The following is a 20,617-nucleotide window of genomic DNA, read 5'->3' as shown; positions in this document are numbered from 1 at the left end:
CCTGTGCAAGTGTGTAACATATTTTTTTCTGTAAGAAAATTTTGTATCTAAAATCAATTTATATAATGTTCCCTCTGTCGATAGCAATACTCTTGATATATCAGGGTATGAAGTTGACTAGGTAGTTCTATAAAACTGTTTTAGAAATAGAACCACACAAAGTTTGTCTAGTAGTAAATAGTTATTATAGTTATAGCAGACGCGTGCGCAGTTAACCACAAGCCGCGTCCACTCTATAAAAACAAATGGACACGCCAGCCCTCCATTATTCTGGGGTGGGTCACATTATGTGTGCCGATAACTTTTTGCGAAAGAAAAAATACATTTTTTGGGAATAAATAAGACCGCAGATAATGGGTAAAGGGATCGTGTCGAAATTGAGGTTGGAAGGCTAAGATATATTCGTAATAAATTTGGCTTGCGAGGAAAAAGATATCACGTACTTGAATGTCACATGGAGGGTCTTCGGATGATATACCCAAGGAGAAGATGGTAACTGATTTCTTTCACGTCTTTTTTATTAGTTTATGTGTTATGTAGCAAAGATACATCTTGAGTTATATCTCAGTGAAAATAAATTCGTAGCCTGAATGCAAAACAATTTTAACTCGTTTTAATAAGGCATTGCAGAACAACTATTCAATAATTTGTAATATGTATTATTATTTATATTGATACACTTTACTTTATTTTAAACTGTGTATATTTATGTATGTCAAAATTAGAGGTCTGGTGAAATGTTATGGTTTATGATTTTTAAATTCAAAAACATTTTATCAGCTATTAATTACCTTTAGTAATCAAAATAAATACGATTAGAATTAGTCTATTTTGATCTGGTGCTAAAATTACAGGATTATGAATTGATTTAGTTTCAAAGTGCTGTTTTGGCAGCAGCTTAGTTGTTAAAAATCTTACAACTTACAAAATGTTGAGAAATGCTTGATGGCAAAGATGATTGAAAGGCTGATGAGTTCGGTAGATGAGGGAATGTTTTATATCACAACTCGTTCAACAGTGCAATGCGTGGTCGCAATTTTTCGTGAAAGAAAATTAGAGCTTTTAGATTGATCAGTGCGAGGATCAGATGTCGCAATTATTGACCTACACCAAAAGTATTGATAAATTTTACTAGCAGTTTCTATGGCTTTATCACCGGTTTTGCATACATGGAAAATCTCTAATTTTGTACTTTTCCATTTTTAATTCAATATGCTAATTCGAAGCAAAATTAATATTAAAATCAAAGTTGATTGTGTTTACGTAGATAATTACTACTCGATATAAATTTTGATATATTCGAATATTTATTAATATATTTAATACTAATCATGTTTACAAAGCGTATTTATTTGATAAGTGACAAGTTTGTTACAATTTTGCTATTAGCGGAACTACTTGTATGAATCATTATAATATCTTATCTATTACTTTTTTTTACTCGGAAATCGGCAACATATCTAACGGATAAACTCAATTATTTAAATTAGCTATACGTGTATTTATTCTTGATCGATCTCTCATAACTGAGAATCGTTACCACCTTGGAATTTAGTCATATTTTGAGCGACCAAGACTCTTCATCTTCTCAATTCTCTCCGTCACTCAGGGCAGAGTAAAGGCTGCCTCTAGAGGCTATCCAAAACCACCAATCTCTAGTCCGTGCCGAAAAATATATAGTAAAAAAAAATAAAACGTCCCTTATACACATTGTCAATAACTGTTCCTTTATCTGGAGTCTCTAGATCAGTCTTTCTCAAAGTGGGCGAGAACACCCCCTTATGGGCGCTGGAGGCTTGCAGGGGAGAAGTAGAAGGCACAACGAAAATTAGGGGGCGTTAAGAAAATCTAGAGGGGCGATAGTAGACAAATTTTATCTTTAAAAATCCGATGGAATCTAGGTTAACCCTGGGTAATGGTCGGTTGTTCAACGATTTCTGATGGCAATGAATTCGAGTCTGATATTAACAAACTCGTCGAAATGCATCAGATTCATCCTTCACATTAGATAGGTTTTTAATTCAAAGCGTTCTTTTAAAGTTAATAAAAATACTTCTAAATATGATTAAGTATGAGTTTTATTTCCTCTCATTGAAATATCCTTTGATCTCAGAATTAATAGGATATGGGTCACACCTCACACCCTATCTATCCTATCCATATAATAATGCATCTTTAAATATTATATTTGCAATAACTGTTTTTAAGATACGCAACAGATGGTAATGTAAAAGGTACCTACCTAAGTTAAAAAATATGGGGGCACTAAATTTTTTTAAAATTTCAAAGTAGGCGGTGGTCAAAATAAGTTTGAGAACCTGTGCTCTAGATGCTTGAAATATTTATCCTATCCACCACTCTGTTCGAAGGCATCAATTGTATTCACTCAGGGTAATACATATACACAGACCTCTAATACATTAATTAATCCTACCAAATACTTATATTAGTGTTAACAAAACTATAAGTCTAATTTTTGATAAAATGTTGAACTGCCTTTAATAGAGTTCGCGTTGCATCAGCCATATTACTGGGCAGTACAAGCTGATGATGCACCATCGCAGACCAATGAAGTTGGCACAAGCAGACCAGCAAATAATAATTGCTCAAATAAAATACGAAAAAGGGACTAACTGTTCCACACTGCTGCTCTAATTATACCACTTTTGCGGATAAACTTTATAATATTTAATTATTATAACCAAAGTTAAATTTTAGTTAGAAATCTAATATTATTGTTATTATTATTATTATTTGTATTTAACTTCATTTGGGCTCGACATGCGGATATTAGACTATTAGTTTAAAGTCTGTAACGTCTAGATTAGGTATATACGGTAAGTACCTAGTTTTCCATTGTAAGTATATTTATATTATTTTTATATTTATTTATATATAATATTAAATTCAGTTCCGTTTGTCAGTAAAATATAATTAAATCTGATGTTGACTGCAAAGTCATTTAGATTCATCAGTCATTATTTTTAAAATTTTACATGTAACTTAAAATATAATTGTATATTATTAACATTTTATTTCGCTATTCGTTTTTTCTAATTGTTTGTAAATATGTTTGTGAAACGAAAATATTCTATTTGCGGTCATATTAATGTGGTTGATAGTTTTTCCAATTATCTCGAAATACCGAAATGTGGAGGTTACCGACTTTAAAACTAACAACCTCATATTTTGTATCTTATTAAACTGTCAGTAGCTTTTTAGCCTATCTTGTATATCTAGAGTCAGACAGATCCTATCGATATGAAACCTTCACCAAGATATCTTGTATGGCCAGTTTCTATGTTAGTCATTTTTGATTAAAAAGAATTAAATAAAAATGTTCAACTTATTAAATATTATGTAATGTAAATCGAAGTTGGAGAAAATGTAAAAAAATCCTAAATCTAAAACAGAGGCGTAACTACAATGGGTGTACGTTTAAAATGTAACCTAAATAATAAGTATATGAAAGTGTTACCTAACAAAAATGAACCACTATTTTTCATACAAACTCGTACAACAAAAACGAGAAGCCTTCTTTTATATTTTTTTGATATTCTTACGTCAAACTGTCAAATTAAAATTGCCTTTAGCAATCTTTAAAGGAAAATTAGAAAATATTTCACGTGGAAAAAGCTCTACATTCCACTTATAAAATTAAATTTAATAAAAAAACTTGGTCACTTATTATTGGTGGACTTAGATCAAAATCGATAAATTAAAAACACATAACTTGGAATCATCCCAGCAAAATACCTACTCAAAATTTTTTGGATTACGTTAGGTGCGAACCCATGTCTGTCCCACGACGTGAGTGTTATTCAGGAATTTTTTTGAATTACATGTACAGCACAAAATAATTGAAATTAAAAAAAAAAACTATTTAAAATTAATTTTCTTAGCATTTTTTTTTATATGAATATTGGTCCTACAGTAAATTGACTAAACTGAAAAAAATAGTGATATATCAATCACTAGCATGTTACTTGTTCATTAAAAATATGAGGTTTCATTCATTGTTATCTTATTAATTATAGTAATTATTTTTCCATACAAAATAATGCATTATTACAGTGGCTCTTAACAATTCCATAAAAAAACGTTCGTACTAAAACTTACACGTATAAAAGTATGACCTGTGTTATAGACTGTTAATATATATACCTAATTAAGTTATTACTATTATTTTATTGTAAATAATACGAAATCCGATTAATGAAATGATTTAATGCAAAACTTAACTAAAGAAATTAGTTAAACAAACTATATTTTAACGCAATTTGGCAAGCATTTCGTGTAAGAACTACCAGTTAAATTTGTCGTAATTAAGTAAGATGGCCGTAACTTAATTGTAAAAGTATACTGGCGTGAATCCAGCGGCTACAGGTCCAACTCATGTCTGGTGTCGTATTTTTTCTAAAAGGGATTTTCGAAGTTAAACTTCTTTTGGCGCGTTGGGAAATCAGATCAGAGTGTATTTTTGGCGTGTGACATGTAACACATAATTTATTTTTTCACACGAAAAAGCACGCACTCGATTGGATTCGAACCACCGATTGTTTGGTTATCAGCCGAACGCACTACCTTTACGCCACGGTATGGCTATACAGCTAGTCAATGAATCTAGTTTATCACTAATTTTGTTTTTATTTTGTTACGCCAAAAAAGTATAACTTCTAACGCGCGTACATAAGTACACACCGATTTTTTTCAAGTAGGTTTATGCATGAGATGTTTTCAGATTATATATCTTCAAGAAATTAGTTTGTCTATATTTGGTCATATTTTATTTTCCCTTAGTTAGTGAGGTCTCAATCTAGTTGTTGATTAATCCCAACAGATTTTAATGATATGATTACTTAAGGTAATTTACTCGTTTTTAGTTATTTTGAAGAAACCAAGTAAGTATTAATAAAATCTAAAATTTGAAATACCTTATAAGTACATAGTTATTGTTAATATTAAAAATTTATAACTCAGACAACTTCTTCTCGAAATACATTCCAAGCATGCAAATAATCAAAGTTTTCTTAGGATTCTGCAAAGAAATGATAAATATGTATTCTCATTCTATATATTACAATATTACGTTGTTGCCAAAACAGTGAACGAACGAAAATTATCTTTTTAGCTCTATAGAGACAGGATGAAAATCCTTTACATATTTGTAGGTGTTGAATTCTTCTATTATTTATTTATATTTTGCGATATAAAATATATGTTATTTTTGTATTTTTGTATTTTTAGTTTTTGTCTATGTCTATGATAGAAGTTAATGATATAATAAAGATATACTATAACTGGAGCTAAATATAATACTTTTGAAGATTATTGATTTATATTAATAAAACGCATTTTTTTTGTACTTATTCCACTTTTTATTTAATAAATTTGGACTGGTTTCGTCCGCCTGTAAGAGACATTTTCAACCTTTGAGGCGGACGAAACCGGTCCAAATTTATTAAATAAAAAGTAGAATCAGTACAAAAAGAATTGCGTTTTATTAATATAAATCAATAATATAATGGAGTTCCACTATGTATTGACAGTTAACACAATAAAATAAACTTTTAAAGATATTTAGAAGATTTAGGGAAAATATATTATGTTTTCTACTCACTCAAATACCTCATACCTAGCAAACTGATCATTATTTTGACAAATTTAAATAAAAATAGATTTCATAAATCAAATAATTCATAATAAATATATATCGGACTCTATATAACTAACTCCATTAATGATAGCTAGGTACATTTATTAGTAAGTAATTTAAAGTTTCTAAAAAATCAAAATATTATTAAAAATATTTGATTTTCACCATGCCCTGCATCTTGTAACACCAGCGCCGATCGTCTGCAATGAGTTAATATTGAACGGAAATTTGACCTAAAGTCAAGATTTAGATGGTAAAACTTGTATATTGAAAATAAATATTGCATATAATATTATCGATGTGCTTTCAGTAGGTAGGTATATATCTCGCATGCCACTGGTTGAGCACTGCTGTTGTATTCAATGTGTCCGTTAAATAATATATGATCACAATGATAACGGTATGTGCATCATGTGAAATCATAATAATTCATGTCATTAGATTTTATTATTCAATACACATTTGTATGTATAAAAAATCGCTTTTATTTCACATTATGAGGGAGAACTACCTACAATCCACATAATGGAATACACGAATACAATAAAACGAACGGTTACAATAAATACATTCGTACTGTAAAAAATAATTGGCGGTATTCAATTATGAAAATTTTTGGCTCGAAATAGATTACCATATTTACATACAAATTGTGTGAGTTAATTGTAAATTGTTATACGTAGGTTATGGAACAACGAATTGATTTTAAACATTTCAAATATTCAGTACTGTTATCCATTTAAAAATTCATCATTGAAGTATAGAAAATTATGCATTATTATCGTGAAAAATTGGGGTTCTCACCATTTCTCTGTAAAGTCTGGGTAAAATCAAAAATAGCTGTTGTCCTTCCAAATATACGGTGTCGTTCTTTCCCGATCACGTCACGGACAACGCCATTTACAGAGGTTGCGATGCCAACAGAATCACCTTCTGTATTCATCTATGTTGCTTTTACTTTATCCTGCAGTAAATCCAACGTCTTATTTGAGGTAAATATGTCCAAAGTATGCAGCATATATGCGCTTGACTTATTGGTTTATCTTAAATCTTCATCATTATTAGTATAATCGGTGCTAAGACAATTCTCATCGTACGCCGATATAGTAAAATTTCAAATTTTTTTAGAAGTAAAAAATCTCTTGTTTGGCCAATATTTCACTTTTTCGACTTATGTCGAATTATGAAAAAAATACTAATCCCGTAATTGCAGTAAGTACTGACAATTATTGTGGTATCAAAATTTTCAATCCTTAGTAATAACAAATAGGAAATAGTTTAACTTGTGATCTATGGAAGAAGATGTGAGCAATATAACATAATTATACTAAATTGATGGTTTTACATTCACGATGTACATTTTACTTACTAAAATACAATATATACACTTTATGTTGTTAATCTATTTGTAAAACAAACCAAAAAATATAAAAAAATGTTCTGTGTTGATTGTATACGTTGATTGCACGCATTTTTTTTACCGAAATAAATGGGTAAAGACATTTTTTGTGTACAATAATTTTGATAAACGAAATTCTAAACGAATTCTTATGACTATTTCGTTTGTTGACAATTACATAATTAAAATATTTTACTCCAGGAAAAGCAATATTTTATTATTTGTTTATATTTATAAAATTATTTGAAAACTTCGGAAATAGTAACAAACAAATTTTTAGATCGAAAGATATTCAAGGTTTCTATTTTTACGAGTGAATTAAATGATTGTAAAACAATGCAAAATGGCCTTATGCTGGGGCGTCATTGAATAGTTTTTGGAAATCATTGAATATGTGTGGCCACAAACTAACGGGTTATGTCGTTGAACCCGCTGCAATCTTATTATATTGAACATGTACATTATACTAATTATTTCGTACACTATGATAACTATATATCGACGAGTTGTATAGAAAAACAAAAAATCAGTCAACTTTAGCCCAAGTCAGGACGAATAGATGACAGAAGGTCAATTGCCAGTTTCGTTACTAAGCGGAGTTTATAGACGTCAACGGGGTGGAGGTTATAATAATATTAGCATTTAGTTGTTATTAGCCATATACCTATAAGTAATACATTATAAGTATTGTAAACAAAAAAACTTTAGGACAAATTATTAAAGCAGCAGGCGATTGAGCGAGATTTTTTAGAGAGGGAGGGTTTGATGTACCTATTCAAAAACCGAATCTACCACGTGGAGACAATTTTATTCTTTAAAATAAGTAATTCACATTTGCGTACAATATTACACACGGGTACATAATTTTATATCACTATGGACACTATAGACAGGGACACGTCAAGGGTGGCCACCGCCCGGGTGCCAACTCAAATTTACTGTCCTCCATATTATTTAATGACATTTAAAAAATACAACGGAGGTGACTTTTTCATCATAAAGTTCATTTTATATAGTTTCGTACCCCTAACACTCCCACTTGGCGCACCCTTGTCTATAGAATGTGCGAGGAGGACATCGCCGCCGGATCGCAAATATTATTCGATTGCATTTGTTTAAACACGAATTTACAGGTTGATAATAAAACGGCGTACTTCTACTCCGTCCCTTATCGATTTCAAACGTCTTTATCTAAAAACACCTATTTGTAGTTACCAGCGATTTTGCGACTGGGCGGGCAACATCGCCTGTATTGATATATTTTCGAATTTTGTTCCGATATAATATAATTATATAAATGAGGCGTAGAGTTACAAAATCCGCTCTGGGCGATTTTTCAAAAAAAATAGTTATGAATGTACGCAGGAGCTCTTTCGTAAGACCTATCTTCTGTTCTAGGTGAGAGTTTTAAATTCCTCTCTGTTTCTTCAAAAAATCAAAATAAATATCGAGGAGACTGACTAAACCCGCTCTTAAAATAAATTTGTTCTGGTAAAACCCTCTCTGTGTTACCGGCCAATCAGACGCCGCGATTTAAATAATGACTCTTCACGAAACCTTTAATCTCCATACAAACCGTCAAACCGTTTTCTCGTGCGCGTCATAATTTTGCTTCAATTATTTTACTATTTTTTACTTTTAATAATGAATGTTTCAATAGTTAGTGTGACGGAATCTCAACAAGAACAATCAAGGAAGCGTTTGAAAAATTCAGCTACTTGGAAATGTAGCCTGTTACGCCAAGAAACGAATTTAAAAATTGACTATATTTTGCTGTATTGTCATGAATAACCCAGTGGTGGCTCATATTATTTTCTAGTTTTACGTATATTTTTTGTTGTCATTTATATTTAATATTCTGTGTGATATAATAAAATATCATAAGGTTCTTACACGTTTTTATCATTATTTGGTTTGTGTCAAAAATATAATTAAAGGAAAACTATTTTCTGTCGGAGAAATGCTTTTTGTTTGATAATTTGTACTATACAAATGATAGATTTAGTAGGTTATGTTACGTTAGGTTAGTTTTTTCATCTCCCTTGATAAAAAATGACATTCCTTATCATTATCTCCACGGGACAAGTTTTTTTTGTCATAAAATTGTATCATTCGTTAATATGAACGATAATGAATTTTAAATCAAATATGTTTATTAATTTGTAGATTAGCTTAGTTGTAATAACGACACATAGTTAACAATGCTGTGCTATCTTGTAGAAAAACCGTTACTTTTATAATACGTTTTTGCAATAAATTTCAGAAATTCCACGTTTACTATTATTTGTATATAAAAAGTAGCAGGAACAACAGAATATAGGTAATAAATATTTATGTGGGAAAATAAGTAAGCACATACTTTGCGACTTTTATTTATCGGATTTGGTTTCTGAATTAAATGATATAAAATATCTAATATACCTAAGTAGATTATGAATAATATAGCTTAAAAATATTATCATTTTATTTTTAAATTTAATAAATAGGTTGGTAGTTAATGGTGGGTTTCCCACAGACATGGAATTTGGGGACACAGGTAATACAGGGATTAGCTAGGTAAAGGCCGGTACTTAAGTCCGCTGGGTTTTTTTTATTTATGCAATTGATATTATTAAAAAAATAGTTATTGTTATTTCAAATTATCTTATAATTACCTTTTAAGGGTTTAAAAATATCTTTATGATTCAAAATATGGTCATTAATATTAAAATTATTAAGAATTATTAGGGCACTTATATAATGATAAAAGATTAGTTACCTATTAAACAAATAATTTGCATGGTATGTAGGTAATAACTAATTGTCTCCAGAAAAAGTAACATTTTTTGATAATGTTTTTTTTTGTTTATTATAGAATAAAAGTAAGTACATGACATTAACATATTAAAATTAAAAAGTTTCACAAAGGCAATTAGACATAGTAAAAAGTAGGCAATATTCAACTAAATAACTATTTTCTTAAATCTAAAAAAAATATTTTCAAGAAAAGTAAATACCTACCACTATTTTTAAAAAAATATTACATACCAATATAACAGCTAAATATGTAGGTACAATGCGAACAATATACAGCTACCATTAGGTAAGAATGGCTACAAAATATTTTCTAGACAAATTAAATTCGAAAATATATTACATAATTAAAATAAATACGGACCGCTACTAAACTATCATCTCCTGTCGACAATGTACCATTGTGCGACAAACTCCGCTCTTTTTAAAAAATTCCGCGTCGAACGCCGCTCTGTCAGGTAGAGACTGACAAAGACCGCTCTTGGGATAATTAAAATGCATTTATTTGAATAAATACAGCTTATACATTGGATTTGACATTTTATTATACTTTTCCGTATGTAACGGAAAAAATATATTATCTAAAATTACACTTAAATCATCATGATATGCCCAAAACAGTTTTTCGTCATTTACTCAAAACTCAAAAAAGTCTCTAGAGCGGGTTTTGTAACTCTACGCCTCAAATAATAATAAATAAATAATATAATAAAATTAAATATGATCTGTTTCGGTCTACCAATTATTAAGTTGAACCGTAATAACGTATTGATGTCTCCACCGAATCTTAGAAGTACATTGGTACGACCAAGTTATAAACACTAGAGTTCGTTAGTGGACACGGCAACTCTCCGTGATTGAAGTAATTACGAAGAGACGCTTCACGTGGCTGGGACATCCGGATGCCACCAGATAGTGCGACACTCAGTACACCTGTGACACAACCTCAATGCAGGAAGTGGCGCGACCTTGTACTTGCCCTATGCCCCAATTGGTACTAAGGTGTGAGATGATGTTGGAGATAGATGAAGAGTCGTTGTTGCTTGGTTGTTGAGATGTGGGATTATTAGTGATACAAGAATACACTCAATACAATAATAAGGATGATGACATGAGATGAGATCGATATTATCAAAAGATTAATTATAAGAACGCACTGAGGGACTCGATTCGAGTACATTAACGGATGTAGGTACTATGGCGAGTGAAGAACTCGTGACAATAGTTTTACCTACGTCTTGTAAGGGACTCGATGAGTGGAGTGTTAGTTTATAGATTGTTATATTAATGCAACATTCAACTTGATGCGGAGTATCTGGGACTCAAAATTGTACTCGGTCAAAACCAAATGCCGCCTATTCGACATTCTGACAGTGCTGTTTTACGGTAGCGTAACATGGCATCTTACGAAGGCTCAGAGCAACCGTATACTGAGCATCGAAAACAGATGTTTGCGATGGATAATGGGTATGCAGTGGTATGACTTTAGGAGCAATAAGGAGATAAGAGAACGCACCAAGCAGCCTCTAATTACGCTGAAAGTGAAAAGGCGATGTTGGATTTGGCTCGGCCACGTGCTGCGGATGACAGAAGAGAACCTCAACCTGGCTTGCCTGTTCTTCAAGCCTACCGGATTCCGGCATCCTAGAAGGCCGCTAAATACTATATATAGAGTGTATATGGCGGAGCTAGATGCGAGATGCTGGTTTGACCTGGAACGAAGCAAGAAAACTGGCGAGCAACAGGAATTCTTGGAGACGCCATGTGGTGTCCATAATATGCTCCAACTAAGGGGCGGATATAGCCAAGATATTATTGCAAATTAATCACCATATATATTGTCGTAATTCTAAATCGAAATAAACACTACTGGTCTAGTTATGATTGAGAATACGCTGACAATAATTATTGCTAATTTTTTGCTTAATAAAACCTACATATTAAAGTGTGTCACTAATTTAATGCAGAGTAGCATGATAAGATTGCATCAGGGTTTCAAGATAGTAAGAAAATATATAGTTTACTTAAAGATGGTTAGTTTAATCATTTGGTTATTTTTAAAAAAAAAAAATCAAATTGCAGATAAAATCCCCAGGTGTATGGTTTTAAAATTTGTAATATATTATATGCATTCGGTCCAAAGCATTGACCTTTGTCTGGTCAATACAAGGAATGGTGCGCGGAATGATCAGAACAAAGAAGCGAGGCGCTCAACTCCGCGGAAACGGATCTTCGCTCTAGTACCCCTGCAGCATATTCAGTTAATTTATTCACGGCCATCACCATGTAGTTTTTGTATGAAAGCATTTTTATTATAACGACTGCGGTGAAATTATTGTCATAACTAAATAATTACATGAGCGATTCGGATCGGAATCAGGGCTCGAAGTGTAACTGGAGATAACCTTAGGCTAGTATCAACTTTTTTTTCATATCCGCGTATCGCATCATCGTTGTATTAGTCCAGTGATACTATAAAATTTAATAGTGTTATTTTTTTTTCGAATCACGACTGTATATTTTTATCAAAATAAAGGGGACGGAATCACGATATTATAAGTTGTTGAATAATAATAACAAACAAAAAAAAAAAAAAATAATTTGGATCAATTCTAGAAAAAAAAAATGTATCAAATTCAGATGATTAGTTTTATCAATTTACCTACCGGTTTAAATGATATTCATACAGAAATTTCCAAACAATCTTATAACTGGGGGTTATTTAAAATCCAGCTTACTCAATTGCAGCTCATTTGGCTGAGTCTAACAAAAACAAAAGACTGTCTGTCAACTAATTATTTTGTCTGGGTTTCGAGAGAAAACAGAGAGTCTGCAGACTCTCTGTTTTGAAGACGATGGCTAAGATCGGTCGCCGCTTGAATATTAAAACAGGTGAGTGCTATTCAACTTAGTACCTAAGATAGCGAATAAACATAATATATAATATCCAAATAGGTAATGCAGTTGCTGTTTTAGATACTCTTGAGGTATCTAGGGGACTGCAGGAGGTATTTTATATACTTAGTGAGACCTAGTAGGTATTTCAATAGTTTTGTAATTAATATTTTATTGATTTATACGGATTTTATTGATTAATATATTAAGTACATGTACTTATATCGTTTAATTTTACACCCTTTGTCACTTATTTTGTTTACTCATTTATTATTATTATTATTATTGTTTCTCTATATAATTTATTATTTTTCTCTATATAATTATCAACGTAATATAATCAGGTGTTACTTATTATTATAGATTACTAGCTGAAGTACCCGGCTTCGCACGGGGTCGCTTCGTGGTTATATTTATCTTAGATATTTGAAAAATAATAAGAGGTAATTATTTCTTTAATATTAAAATATCTGTGTAATACAATATGGCAATATGAAAATAATTATAATAGGAGTAAAGGTCAAACATAAGAACACTAAATTAATATCGAATCCAAAATATGAAAACGTTATTAATGTTATAAATATGTAGTAAAAAAAAATCAAAATTGGATGGAACAAACAAACAACAAACTTTGTATGTTATATAATAATAATTTAGAAACCGCACACAACTGACAAAAGTTTCATCGCAATCGGATGAATGGTATAGGAACGCATACGAATAGTATAAGAAGATGGTTTTATAATTCAGAAACCTTCGTGGGCATGCGCATGACAACTCACCAAAGTTTCATTGCAATCGGATTAATGGTATAGGAACGCATACGAATAGAAGAAGAAGAAGATGGTTGTACTAATTCAAAAACCTTCGCGGGCTTGCGCACAACAACTGGTCAAAATTTCATCACAATCGGATGAATGGCATAAGAACGCATACAAATAGAAGAAGAAAAAGATGATTGTAGTAATTCAGAAACCTTTGCGGGCAAGGGCACAACAACTCACCAAAGTTTCATTGCAATCGGATGAATGGTATAGAAACGCATACGAATAGAAGAAGAAGAAGATGGTTGTACTAATTCAGAACTCTTCGCGGGCGTGCTCACAACAACTGGTCAAAATTTCATCGCAATCGGATGAATGATATAAGAACGCCTACAAATAGAAGAAGATAGAATAGAAGAAAAAGAAAATAGTTGTAACAATTCAGAGACCTTTGCGGCGTGAGCACAACAGTTGATCAAAATTTCATTGCAATCGGATGAATGGTATAGGAACGCATACGAATAGAAGATAGAATAGAAGAAGAAGATGGTTGTACCAATTCAGAAACCTTCGTGGGCGTTGGCACAATTACTGACGAAAAATTTGTTGCGATCGGATGAATGGAATAGAAACGCATACGAATAGAAGAATATAGAATAGAAGAAGAAGAAGAAGAAGATAGTTGTACTAATTCAAAAACCATTGCGGGTGTTACCACAACAACTGACGAAGGTTTCATCGCAATCGGATAAATGGTATAGGGACCATACGAATAAAAGAAGATAGAATGAAGAAGAAGAAGAAGAAGATGGTTGTACTAATTCAGAAACCTTCGCGGGTGTAGGCACAATTACTAACGAAAATTTTATTGCAATCGGATGAATAGAATAGGAACGCATACGAATAGAAGAATATAGAATAGAAGAAGAAGAAGAAGAAGATGGTTGTACTAATTAAAAAACCATTGCGGGAGTTACCACAATAACTGATGAAGGTTTCATTGCAATCGGATGAATGGTATAGGGACCATACGAATAAAATAAGATAGAATGAAGAAGAAGAAGAAGAAGAAGATAGTTGTACTAATTCAGAAACCTTTGCGGGTGTTGGCACAATTACTGACGAAAATTTGATTGCAATCGGATGAATGGAATAGGAACGCATACGAATAGAAGAATATAGAATAGAAGAAGAAGAAGAAGAAGAAGATGGTTGTACTAATTCAAAAACCATTGCGGGTGTTACCACAACAACTGATGAAGGTTTCATCGCAATCGGATAAATGGTATAGGGACCATACGAATAAAAGAAGATAGAATGAAGAAGAAGAAGAAGATGATGATTTTTCTAATTCAGAAACCTTTATGGGTGTGCATAAAACCACTTACCAAAATTTCATTGCAATCGGATGAATGGTATAGGAACCATACGAATAAAAGAAAATATAATGAAGAAGAAGAAGAAAATGATGATTTTTCTAATTCAGAAACCTTTATGGGTATGCATACAACCACTTACCAAAATTTCATTGCAATCTGATGAATGGTATAGGAACCATACGAATAAAAGAAAATATAATGAAGAAGAAGAAGAAGATGATGATTTTTCTAATTCAGAAACCTTTATGGATGTGCATACAACCACTTACCAAAATTTCATTGCAATCGGATGAATGGTATAGGAACCATACGAATAAAAGAAAATATAATGAAGAAGAAGAAGATGATGATTTTTCTAATTCAGAAACCTTTATGGGTATGCATACAACCACTTACCAAAATTTCATTGCAATCGGATGAATGGTATAGGAACGCATACGGGACAGACACACAGACAGACATACAGACAGACAGACATTCATTTTTATATATTAGTATAGCCTATACTCTTCCCGCAAGTGCAAGCAATAAGTTTACAAAGTTTTATCGCAATCGGATGAACGGTATGGCTGCGCATTAAATACGAACAAACAAACACACAAATATTAATTTTTATATATTAGATTGGTAATCACGAAGAGACGTTTTACGTAGCTGGGACATGTGTTCCGGATGCCGCCAAAGAGTGCGACACTTCTTACCCTTGCGGCATAGCCTTAAGGGTGCCGTCGTCGTGGCCAGCCATCCCTCACCCTACAGCGGTGCAACAAAAGTGATATACACGCTGCAGGTCTGGGATGGCGGGAGGCGCAAGAGTTGGCGATGGATCGAAGGAAGTGACGCGAAATTGTGCTTGCCCTATGCCCCAATGCTGGGTCGTGACAGGGTGAAAGAAAAAAAAAACTTTAGGTAAATACCAGATGGTCTCAGGAACTCTCGAAATTTAAGTTTTGACGTAGAAAAAAAATAATATTAATTTTATATTATGACATATCCCGAATTACGGACGAGAAACTTACCAGTCAAACTACATATGTTTGTTCAATTTAAGAATGTTACATTAGGTATATTTTAAATGGATGCCTGTAAATAAGACAACTAAATATTACTTAACTTAACAAATACGTCAAAACCTAAAATTTCAATCAAAATGAATCTATTTTACTGTTATAGAATTTATTATATTATGATTTATGTATATTACAACCATTTTCATATAATAATTTATGGGTACTTTAAAATGTAATCTGTTAGTAATATAACGTTAGAATTCTGATTATGAGAGTAAATAGTATATATGTAAATATATAAATTATATAATACGATAGTTTCAAAAAGTATATAAAATTTACGGTTTTGTAAATATTTTGATTTTTCCGGTCTGTAAAATTTTATATTCCGTGCTCTGATGGAAATAATGACAAATCATTTTGTGTGGTAAGTAACAGTGTACAAAACATGAATGAATTGAAAATCATTTTCCTTACAAGACATGTAGAATTTGATATTATCTGCAATATAAGACAGTGTACATATTATACACAATGTTAAGTTAGGCTTGAAGACACTGGAATTTATTTATTCACGGATGTTCGTACATTGCATATTGTAGAAAACAATTGAAATAAGTACAGAGTGAAATTATTGTCGTAAGTCATAACTTGAACATTATGAGACTGACTCGGATAAGAATTATAAATTGCTTTGTAACATACAGTATGTGGTACCGAAGAAAAAACATATACGTAGCTACATAATTGTATGTAAAAAGGATAGCCCGGAAAGCATGTGAATTTTTAATAATTTATATTTCAGTACATCATTTACTATTTTAATATGTATATCATTTTATTTTTATTACTCTTCTATCAATTTACGAGCTTTCTACTAACAATAATTTAAATAACTAATACAATCGACCGAGGCCACTTGCGAAATTTAAATTTAAATTCTAACTGATTTAAGTTTTGTACAATTCCATTGAATGAAAAATGCACACTGACAATGAATATACTTCTCTCTTCTTGGTCATGCACTCATGGGTGAGGATCGTGACCACATTTAAATTTCGCCTTCCTTTGAGCGACCTCGATACTTAATTCTCGTTTAAATTATGAATCAATACAATAAAAGAAAGTAAAAACACTGTTACCCATACCAACTAAATGATGAAATATAAAAACAAATTTTGAATATTCGAAATGTTTGTAAAAAATGTTATTACGAGTAAACGATGGAACTAGGTAATATAAATAGTGAGTGGCCATTGTGCCCGAAGTTGCCAAAGGGCAAACCTGGGTCGCAAAAAACGACTTAAATGAAATTATACAAACTACAATTAGGATAATTTAGAAATTTGATTAAATTTAAATTAATTAATTTTAACATTTCACGTAAATAAGAAATACTAATACGACACCTAGTTAAAAAAAGAACAAGTTATATACTGAAGAATATAAAAATATAAGTACAGCGATGAGTTAAAAATACCAAGCAGTTGAGTGCGGTTCTTATGCTTATGTGGGCTGATGAAGTAGGCAACGAGGTAATATTATATGGTGTGTGTTATTAATTGCGGATTGGTGGCTCTGCGATATTCTAAAAATATTGTTACTATATAACCATTAAAAGAAGTATACTATAGAAATTACGCATTATTATTACACAGATTATTGCATAGTAGTTCTTCGATTATTTTTGGGGTTGCTCCTTAGCTGCAGCACCCATAGACCATACGCCACTAATGACCATCCTATTTTAAGAAATAATAAAACAATGTCTACTTCAATTCATTCACACGCAAATGTAATATATCGATATTCAAATAAATTTGGTCTAATATATTCACAATTTTCATCACCAATGGTAGATTTTTTTTACATTGTATATTGCATGTGTATGGAAATTGATCTATGTACATAGTTCGATAAGGATGTATATTAAACTAGGATGTCAATGGTGAAAAAGTTCTTTTTACGTCTGGATCTTGGCCGCCTTGTCAAGAAATTCCACTTCGTTTAACAGAGTTTTTAAGAGAAATGGATACTAGTCACTTGCTCAAAGTACTAGGTCCATTATGTATTCAAACACACATTAAATAATATCTGAATGCTTCAGATCTTGAATTCGAATGTAAAGGCTCGATGCCATTGAGCGAGTTTACAAGCTACAAGCCGGCGAATTTATTATCTGCTTGTAAACTCGCCCAGTGTAATCATCTAACTAGCTAACAAGCAGATTGTAAACAATCTACGATACAAGTTGAAAGCCGGCTACTTTACTCGCTACTCGCTGGTGTGTGGACTTAAACTAGCCGTCTGTCATCATAGTTGCTTGTGAACTAGCTGCGAGTATGAACAAATTAAAGAAACAATATTTGGTTTCAGCTCGCTAGCTTGTTGGCGTCTGAGCGAGTGGAATATTTTGTGTGTCATCATCACTATCGCACTAACTGACTCGCCCACTTTTAAACTCGCCGACTAGGAGCTTGCAAACTCGCTCAATGTAATTGAGCCTTAGGATCCACGACTTTTACATGGATACGTCACCACATCTCCATCGCGAGCGCGAAAAATGTTAAAACAATATAAAGAATGTGGAGATAACTGACTTTGCGACTTACACTATTAAATTTACAACCCTCTTGTTTCAGAGTATACACTTATTATAAATTATAACGTACTATTGTTGTGACGGCACATATTATCTCTACAAAATAATAGCGCGCAATTTCACATCTTGGCATATTCCGCACAGTAGATACTTACGTACGGTAGAATTTGTCACGAATTAACGTTAAAATGAAAGTGTTTCTTACGTGCTACGTTCTGTGAGTGCGCGACGTCTATTAAGATATCGTTAATGGCAAGAGCGTCGTTGGCGTCGGCGTCGCTTCCCTACAATAGCGTCTAAGATCTAAGTTACAATATAGAATGAGCTGTAAGGGTTATTACGACGCCTAGCTGGGTTATCAGGCTATCATGATAGATATAATTCAATTTAAAATATGGTGAAGAGGAATTTTAGAAGAGCGGAAATTCAGATTTGTTTTAATTATAGGTAATAGAATTTTCTCCAATATTGTTGAGTTAGATATAAAGAAAAAAATAGCAAGACAATCAACGCAAGAATAAAAAAAAAATTGAGAAAAGATCATGCGTATTTGTTATGTATTAAAGCTATAAACCATTATGGTTAGCGCATCCATTTTGATACTGAAACCAACCTCAAATTAAAACGATACAAATTATTAATCAATTTTAAACTCAATATTATGCCTAACTTGGAGGCAAAAGGGGGTGAAGTTCGCCGATGAAAAATATATGAATAATATATAGGTATATATGTTATAAATAATATCAAAAATGTTTTTCGCTATATCAAAAATTCATTTATTTTCTTTGACATAAAAAGGTTTGCTCTCGCTGTTGTATATTGTATGACTATTTATAACAGTACACAGTGTATGGCCATTGTTCCTAGAAAGAAGAAGAGGGTAATTAATAATCTCAGCCGATACGTCACACGGTTGAAAGCTTGCCAAACTAATAAAGTTGTATATTGTACGTAATGCACTTATGAAATACTTACAATAAGAAGCTTTTTGCGATATAATGCTCAAGTCAAGTTTCAAGTTTCATACTGTAACACGTTTTGCAGAAGCTTTTAATAATTTTTCAGTCCAAATAAAATATCAAATTACTTAAAATAAGAAATGTTAATAATAAATACCATGCAAATACTTGTTCATAGTAACTATGCATAGAGAAATCTTTCTTAAAATATCTCCACGTCCATTTTTGTTTTACAAAAAATGAATGTTAACCACGTCTTGTTAAACCTATTACGTCTACGCTTTGTGTCCCCAACACACATTCAAAAAAACAACATTTTTTTTTCGATTTTCCAGAGCCGGGATTTGAACCCGAGACCCACGACTTTGTAAGCCGACACTTTAACGCTCGACCATCGCAAGCATACAATTCGTTACAAAAAGGAATATATTACCTTGCTAAGTCACGGAGGTATAAGTGTCATTTTGTAATAACTAATAATTTTAACCATATTATAACATTCAAACAAATATTGTAAATTAGTAGAAATAATTCTTGCGGCCGAATTTTTTAAAAACTAAAGATGAGATATTGATTCATCTAATAGATAAAATATTTTTGCTAAAATTTATTATAAGTAGGTCCAGTTGGATTAGCAACCTTGATATGCTCCTATTATCCTTTTTTTATACTAGTTAGTGTTATATATATTTGTGCTTATTTGGAATATGTGTGAGGAATTGTTGGTTTTTAATATAGTTTACATGGTTTGAGTGACTTAAGTAGATTATTTAACGAGGTTTTCATAATCGTAGCAGTCATTACTTAAAATACTAAATATATTTATTTCTTGTTGTTTAGAATCGGATTAAGAAATAAAAAATAATAATCAGAAAAAGAATTAGATTTAATGTCATACAAGACTATGCATTCTATTTTTATAAATCAATTAAATATTAAAGAACTATTATTATATGTCCCAAGCATCTTGTGGAACAATATGAGTCTAAAAACTTTATTCTCGAGTATGTAATTTCCCACCACGTTCATTCTCCGAAAATGGATGAAGAGTGTTTAGCATTATTTGTAGCTGATTTTTTTTAGAATTATTAATAACCATGTCTTTGCTTTTTTGTACAAGGTGGTTCACAATCACAAATACCCAGGCTTTGAGA

Source organism: Rhyacophila brunnea, unplaced genomic scaffold (assembly GCF_057557595.1).
Source record: "Rhyacophila brunnea isolate RB1 unplaced genomic scaffold, BYU_Rbru_1.0 scaffold_10, whole genome shotgun sequence".
Lineage (NCBI taxonomy): Eukaryota > Metazoa > Arthropoda > Insecta > Trichoptera > Rhyacophilidae > Rhyacophila > Rhyacophila brunnea.
Note: the sequence above shows the minus strand (reverse complement) of the source record.